Here is an 8,969-nt window from a genome sequence, read left to right as displayed (position 1 = left end):
TATTTTATTTAAATTTGCTTTTGTTTCACATCAAATATATTTATGAAGCAATGCAAAAAATCTGAATAAATCAAAAAAACATGCTTCCATTTTCATTTTGATCACAAAGCTTTTAAATATTGAAATTTAAAATTTATTTCTGCCAAAATATGTGAAGAAATACATAAATAAAACGCAATCAAGCAATGGGATTTTGGCAAACAATTTTACTCATTTATTACACTTTTAACTTCATTTAAAACCAAGAAAAAGCAATACATTTTTTTAAAATCTTTAAAGGTAAAATATTCATAAGATATGACAACATACCTTTTATATTAATACTGCAGGTATAAATGTTCAGTTAGTAACTTAATATTACACAATAGAATGAATAAAAATGATATTTTAGATTTTATAGATTTTAATAATAAGAATGTGAATCTTGCAAATATTGGCATCTTTATCCCTATTCTCAACTCGTTTTATATTCTCTTTTGCATGTGGTTACTAAATGGTTGAGTTTTTTTTACAAATTAGCACATCGTAAAATAATAAGGAACCACAATGTTGAAAATTCGAAGAGAAACTTTAATTTTTCCTCCACATTTCCGATTGAACTCTCTCTGGCCAGCCCAGTAAAGTCCCTTGAGGGCCACGAAAACTTTGCCAATAAATACATGCATCCCTGCACTCATCCGGGACCTGCACATCCATTCCCCGCTTTACCTTACTTGGCGAACAAAAGTTCGAAACACAAAATAATATCGTACACAACGCATATTTTTCGGTCCTACTGCAAGGACCTTTCCCTATCCATGCTGAGTGGTGAGGATACGGAAGTGAAGAAGTTGGAGCCGAAAAGAAAATGGCGCGCGCAAAAAGCGGAAGTGCACATTAGTTGTATGCAAAAAGTTTTCTGTAAAAGGGGAGCACAACTTATGTACAACAGCACTGGCAAACAAATAGGAATTTGTGGATGGTTTTGCCCTGTCAGCTGAGCAGAAAACTCTCCGCCGAACTAAGGAACTGCCAAAGCAACTGAAAAGGTGCGAACAATTTTTGTGCACACCTGGGCAAAAAATGCTTTCAAAAACTTTCATATTTCTCACTTGTATAAGTACATGTTATTTTATAAAAAATAATATTTCCCACTCAAAGCTAGCAGCATTTCAATTTTCACAGATCTCGTTTTTTATTTTGTTATTAAATTTTCTAGCTGCCGAGCAGAGTTTAATATATGCATGTCAAATATATGAATACGGTAGCCCAGTCACGATTTTTAAGTAGAACATCAGCCAAAGCATCCGGGAGCAGCAGGAGCATCGGGAGCATCTAAAATGCAGCCAGCCTGTCTAGGAATGTTGCCCCACTCGCTTGTCTGTCCGAAGAACTGCAACAGATTTATTATTTACAAGTTGAGCGAGATGGAGAAGGAACATTTGATGCCACTTTTAGGGGCAGACGAAACACTCTCATATATACAAATATTCTGCAAAATGTATAAAAGCAATTCGAAATTTGATGTTGTCACTAGTTTGTTTAAATTTTTTTTAAATTAACTACTCTGTTCTATTTTACTATCCCTGGTACGTTGCGTAGCTGTTGACCAAATTTAGTTTCTGTGGATATCTGTTTTGGTTTTTTCATTTTGCACATACGGTAATTACGTACATTATACAACATAGGACAAAAAGTTTTCCATAAAATAACATGAAAATTATGCACAAAATAAAACTTTTAAATGATATTAATTGAACATTGATATTAATCAAACATAAAGAAAAGAAAACAATTTCCAGAATATAAATAAAATCTTTTGAAGTTTTAAATAAGGTAACTGTTTTGTAACCGTTTGTGGAAAAAGGTTCTTATCATGTTATTTAATCCACAATCTTATGTTCATGCTGTCAATGTCTTTCAAAATCCAATAAAGTTTGCCATTTTTTTGGAGGCTGCCACATTTCTGCTAACAACTTAAGCCTTTTCTGTTAATATCAAGTATTACTAAGACCTTTTTAATAACTAAGTTTATCTATTTTATTTAAATCGTCCATTCACGGGTTCTCAGGGTGTACCTTTAAATTGAAAATTCCACCGGCTGTTTCACCATCCCATCAGGAATTTCTTGCGACAAGTTTATTATCGTCACCATCATTACCATTCAACAGCATGCCACGCCCACGCAACAGTTGGTGCTGACATTGCAGGTCGGAGTTTTTGGGAGGAAAATCAAATGGAATTTATGGTCTGCACATTGCCTTGCCTCTTGGACTTGGACTCTTCTTGAGGCAGTCGAAAAGGAACCGAACCTGCTGTCATCTACTATAGAAACCTATAAATCCTGCCAGACTGCGAGAAAGGGGCGGTAATGGGTGTCATTAAATTAACGCTAATTTGTTTAGTGGTGTCTTGGGAGACATTTTACCCAGCAGAAAGGTCCGGTAAAAAGTGCCCATTGAGTGGTATCAAGGGGTGTATATTTTCCCCTAATATGGCATTGACACCCAGCAAAGTTAGGCTTAAATTTCCATTTAAGCGTCGCTTATGAATGTTTCATTTGAGTGATTGAGAATTGTAATTGCCAATTGATGCACTATCGGTCGAATGTCAATCTGAAATGTGTTTTGGAATGCGCATTGTTACCTCAGGAAGCAATAATTATGTTAGCTCTGTAATTTAATATCCCTCTGTGAGGAGGACTAACTTAATTTCGGGCGGTAAAAGGTGAATGTTGGGCGTGGCAAGGCCCATAATGTGTATTGTTAAAGTGCTAATGAATTTTCAGCATGCAAATCTCCGCAGTAATGTGTCGCATTACAATAGAAAGTGTTGTTGTTGCATGTCTTAGGGTTAACTATGCTACATTATTTATTTCTAATTTATTTTGAGTTCATCAGCATCAACATGTTTAATGATAATTGGTAACTAGACATAAGTGAAAATAAAAATTGTTAAACGAGGAAAATAAGTCCAGTTTAGGAAATGATAGTGTTTTGAAATAATTTGTGTATAATTACATTATAAATTTAAACACTGAAATCAAAACAGTCCTTAAATTCTCCTTCTTTTACTAACTGTCATATGAAACTGTATTAATTCGTTTTATATTTCTTCGAACAAAACATTAAATCAGAATTATAGAGGCAAAGCCTTTGTTTAAAGACAAACCAATTATTTATGTTTTTAACAACCACGCGTAACCGCAAAGTACTTGTAAATACTCATACCGTTGGCTCTCTCTCCCTCGGGAATGCCAATGTTATTGTTATTTACAGTAACAGTCAGTTTTATTTTTTGTACACCGGTGCATCGCCTACACCTATGCGTGTACGGATCGGCTAAAGCCTGGTTGGTTCTGTATAAAATTGCAATTTATGCTGCGTACAAAACAATTTTCCAGCGCCTCAGATACACCAGGAAAAACAATGCGGCAGCCGCTGCTTCCGAAAAGGCAGTGAATGAAAATTTATGTTGGATTCGTGACCGTACATGCTGTGTGCGTGATAAATCAATTTTCATTGCACACACCACGATTCTGTAATTCTGTGCAATTTAAGGGGGCGGGAAAGTAGGTGCCGCCATGTTCGTATGCGATTTTAAGTATTTATGCAATCGAGCAGCAAAGTTTTGCATTTGGATTTTTACTCCATCCCCATTCCATTTCCCCCGGTGAAGGAAATATTTGCGGGATTTCGGTAATTGTAATGCATTCAATTGACAATTGGCTTGCGAGATTGACATCTACCTCCCATTACAGCCATTCCAAAATACACCCGGCCGTATATATAATACACAAACTCTGGCCGTAAATGTCTGATTATTTTGTGATTTATGTATTGCAATTTGAACCCCGTACGGATTTGTGTCTGTGCAAACGAGCATGGCCGATTTCAATTTCCACTCAGGTTAATTTCAATTAAAAGTTGCATTTGTGTATTAATTAACACGACACACGAACATACGCATATGAAGATTTATATCGCCTGAGCTAATTATGTCTCACGAAATAATGACAGGACATCTTTATTCCGCGATTCAAGAGCAATATAAAGTTAATGGTTCTTGCATCTCGCGTTTCGTCATTTTTAAAAAATCATAATTAACTTTAAAATCGCTTTAATCTATACCCTTTTAGTACCGCGGGAGAGTTATATTTTTTTCTTTAATTATTTAAGGCAATCATTGATAACGGCTAAATTGATTGCACACCTCAGATATTATGTTTTGGAATTTCAAAAAAAGATTTAATTGGCCTTGAAGATAACAAATATTTATACTTCCCTCTGTCTATTTTGTGTGCTACTTACCCTAAACGAACCGTAAGTGAGTGTGCCTTAAAACACATACCCACATGAACCCCGACGTGTGACCTCAATCCCCCCAGAAACTCCTCCCCCATTTGCCACTCTTGACTTTTAATGCCCCAGCTATAAATGTCAAGTCCCGTGGGGCGACACGCCCTCCGCCCCCGAAAGGAAATGAGAAAGAGAGGGCGGAGAAAAAAAAAACCACTGCAGTACACAAAGCGACAAACAAAAAATAACAAACAAAATGAGAAACAACAACAGAGTGACAAACTCATACATATGTGTGCCCAACACAAACATCCAAGTAAACATTAAGAAATTTGTAGGAAGCGAATGCGTTTTATTTAATTTTTATTACCGTCGACGTTGCTCTGGGCCAATTTGCGAGATTGTGTGTGAGCTGGGGTGTGGCCAAATGGGGGCTTGTGTTTGGGTAATAAAGCATTTAAGAATTATGAGCCCGTCCAGCAACAAGCTTCGAAACAATTAGCTTGGCGGCCACACAAAAGTATGCCACAAATAAGAAAGAAGGTCCTTTGAATAAAAGATAACGAAAACTTAATACTCTGCGTCTGGATAGATTTCCTTTCCTTTGAAATTTAGCTTGAACTTTTATCGATTACTAAAAAAAAGAAAACATAGTACGATGATGAAATAAATTTAATATATTTTGACTTTGCTTGATCGTTAACTAGAAAACACTCTGTCAGAACTTTCTATATGTCTTTTATCAGCTTCACTTTTACCTAACCTCAATACAAAGCAAAAAAATAATTATAGTCACTTGTTTTTGTTAAAGTAGATTGAGATAATTTAACTTATTTAAATTTTACAAAAATTAATGTACTGATGACTTTATAAATAAAAGCGTATCAATAGAATTTTCGGCAACATGGCTTATTTTCATATCTAAAACCCTCCGCGCAGTGTATGTGCCTATGAGTGGGAAGTTTGCTCTCATATTCGAGCAAACCGAGTGAAAGAAATTGAGATGGTCGACGTGATGCTATTAAAGTTGTACAATCGTGACCGGGACCACATAGCATGGCCATACACCCAACCCAAAACATCGTTCCGCCATCTTATGATTAATGCTTTAATGAGCCACAAACATCGAGGGCGTGGAAAGAATGGTGGGTGTTTGGGGAATTAGAGGGAAGTGGAAAGTTGTTAGCAGAACAACGACAACAACAGGCAAACCGCACAGGATGCAGATGCAGCGCAGATGTTGGAAATGCTGCCAAAGTTTTCCAGCAATAACAACAAGTGCCAAACGCACGTCTGCCCCACACATTTTTGCTAGTGCTGTCGACTAGGAAAACTAGCTAGAACCAGCATTACAAATTGGTAAGTATAACAGCAGGTAATAAGCCAATATTGTACAGAATTTATTTAAGAAAAAAAATCTATTATCTATTGATTAATGTGACACATTAATTATAAAAAATAAATAAATTAGCAACTCCCAGTATTGTCTTGTTTGCAAAATACCTCTCTTTAAAAAAGGAAAATAAAATAGTCAAATTGGCCACACTGGCGCTAACACACTTGCATGCTGACCAGTGTGACCGTTGCAGCGCTCGAAATTAAAGGCCAAAACTTTGCCGTGTCCTTCGGTCATTTCAGTTTGTCCGTGAGTTATGCAAGTGAAGTTTTCTGGCCACCACAGAAGGATGTAATAACAACAACTATTCGCCAGCAACAATGTCCTTTCCCGAACACTAGGAGGCGTATACGTGCTGTTTTGGTTTTGGGCAGTGTTGAAGCGCTCCGTTTATCTGCTTGCTTATAATTAAGCCTAATGTGCGCTTCGTCGACATTTTAAGCATCTAACATTGTTGTGGCTGGTTTTTGTCTAGTAATTGGCAATGGTGGCACGGGAATCCCACTGTTTTTCCCAGGATTTAGCGGCGGGTAGGGGCCCATTTCCTCCGAACAATTATCGCAGGCGAGTTTAAAGCTTTTGTTGATCCTAAGAACTTTATGGGCAGAATACTTGCATAACATTTCTTTAAATGTAAGCAAATAAAATGGTTGAGCAAAAAGTAAGGCTTTATTTGAGCATATTATAGTTAAATTGATTTCTTGGTCGACTTAAACTTTTTTGGAATTCCTACCTCGAGCTGGAAATAACTCTGTTACTGTTAAATATTACTTATTTTTCAATATAACAAAAAAAATCTTTTCATGAAACCCAAAAAATTTTTACCCACCATTTTTATTCATTTATTTACACTTTACTTGTATTTACTGAATTTATTATTTACTTTTTAACACATAGAGCTCCGCGCCGCTTTCTTTTAAACTGCTTATTGAATAATGCCGGCAAACGTGACATGCTTTGCATATTAAAAAACATTTATTTTTCTTCTCATTTTGTCAATAAAAACGGGACCGGCTTTGAACCATGTCGGGCGTATAAAAATTAAACGCCCGAGCAGCGAATTCGGGGTGAAAAAAATGGGTAAAATATTGGCAAAAATGTATTTAAGGTTAGTCATAAACGGAAATCAAGTGAAAAGGTCAGAAATGCGCGGGGCTCGCAATTTGCCCGGCGCTCATAAAAATCCGAAACGCGAAGCGAGGTGGGGCCTCATCCTCATGCCCTTCCATCATGCAGTGTTAATTTATTTGTCGGTTGATTACAGCGCGCTTCCGGCAGCCTGACGACGGCAAAAGCAAATTAATTTTTATGTCTCTTTGTGCGGGGCAAAACGGCAAAAACACATTTTGAGTAATGCGATGGGAGACCCAAAATCGGAAGTGTATTAATTTCCGACCAGAGACAGGAGTCAGGATGTTCGGGGAAGTTAAGGTGAAGGTTGATCTGCCACCAAGCTGCTTTTTCGGTTTGACAATATTGGGAAACCGTTGATGTTTTGCAAGTTTATTTTGGGATACGTTTTGTCACTTGTTAAATGTGAAATTAGTTACTATGACTATTTTAAATATTTCTCAATAATTAATTAGTTATTTCTCAACAATGTAGATAATGAGAGAAGAAAATATATAAAAGAAAAAATATAAAAGCTCTCAGTAATATGAAAACATTTATTTTAATTACTTATTTTTTTTTTCAATCCACCAATGGATTAAATTAAATATTGAACATAGATACATGGTCCAACAAACATCCCAATAAAGAATCCATTGTTGCCTAGAAACAGTAGACTTTGATTTATCATAATTAATGGAAAATGTATTCGTGTTTAATCTGAATCTTATTAAGTGTGCAGCCATCTATACTAGGCTTTGCCATCAACCGGGATTTTAAATATCCAGCAACTTTAAACATAGTTGAGCATTAAATCCTTCCAGCTGACACATTTGCAAGTCCGACTAATGCCAAGACAAACAATGGAAAGTCGAAAGCATTTATCGTCGTTCTCTTTAGCTGCTTAGCCAATTATCAGTTTCGCATTTCATTGTCTAATCACGACGGTGGCCTTCTCGTATGTCAGAGAGTCAGTCCGAAAGGAAGCCAACCCGGGCGGAATAAGCCCGGCTGAGTCGCCGGCCTTGCGGCGAAAGTCGGTCAGTTGTCAGATGGCTTTTGCGGTCGGCCGGGGTGTGCGGACTGTGTGTACTGTTGTCTTTGGCCGGGCAATGCATTTGCAATTAATTGCCATAATTAATTAGGTTTAAGCGAAACTTATCCCCCCTCCCCACACCAACTTACTGAAGAAGACACAAGGACCTAGTGCATACAACAAACATGCCGCACACAACCTGGTGTCGTGTCCTTATCGGCTTGCGTGTGCAGGTTAAGACGATTGAGGCCGGATTTCTGGCCAAAGAATGGCGGCGACTCATCAATTTCAGTGATATGCCCGCGTCCCAGGACATTGTAATTAATCCTTAAAGCCCTCGGACTTGACTTTAAATTCAATTAAGCTTTAATCAATTGCCAGGCAACAACAGCTACAGCAACAGCAATAGCAACAGCAACAGCAACATATCCGGACTGCACTCGTCCTCTTTCCACCCAAGCGACATCATAACGACAGCCACAAATAACCGCAGGATAACTTCATTTGCATGAGCCAAGAGCAGCGAGAGACCATGGATTTGGTTACTGGGACCTTCGCTTGATGTCCAGGATCCAGGACGAACGGATGGGGGCGTGATCGAGTGGGCGGGTCTGGCTTTTGTGCGTGGCCGCAGAAATGTAAAAACTGCAATGACGTACATTTGGGCTGCCCACATATATAATACATTTTCCCATATATAGTATACCCCTGTATGCATATGCGCATTTTTATTATGTCGCCCGCCTGTTTTCGCATTAAAAATTTTATTTTTGTCGTATCTACCGGCTGCTGAGCTGGATCTGTTGTTCTGTGCTTGTAATACATGCATGGGAAGCTTCTTACATTATCAGATATGTAGTTAACAAAAAGTGTGTAAATATTTAACACTTGCTATGAAGTTGCGGAAATACTCTTCAATTTAAAGAGATACTCACATTAACTAAATATAATAATGATTTATTTTTAAATTTTATTATAAAGATATTTTAATGCATCTATAAACTTGACAACTAGTATAATTAAACAACAAAGCTTTACCATTTGGGTCAAATATTTGGTTTCATAAATCAACAAAGTTAAAACGCACTAAATTTTGAATTTATTTGTTGACTTCTTAATGCACTTAATACTTAATTTAATTTATTACCCA

This window comes from Drosophila elegans, unplaced genomic scaffold, assembly GCF_018152505.1.
Source record: "Drosophila elegans isolate 14027-0461.03 unplaced genomic scaffold, ASM1815250v1 contig_814, whole genome shotgun sequence".
Lineage (NCBI taxonomy): Eukaryota > Metazoa > Arthropoda > Insecta > Diptera > Drosophilidae > Drosophila > Drosophila elegans.
This window is presented reverse-complemented; position numbering follows the sequence as displayed.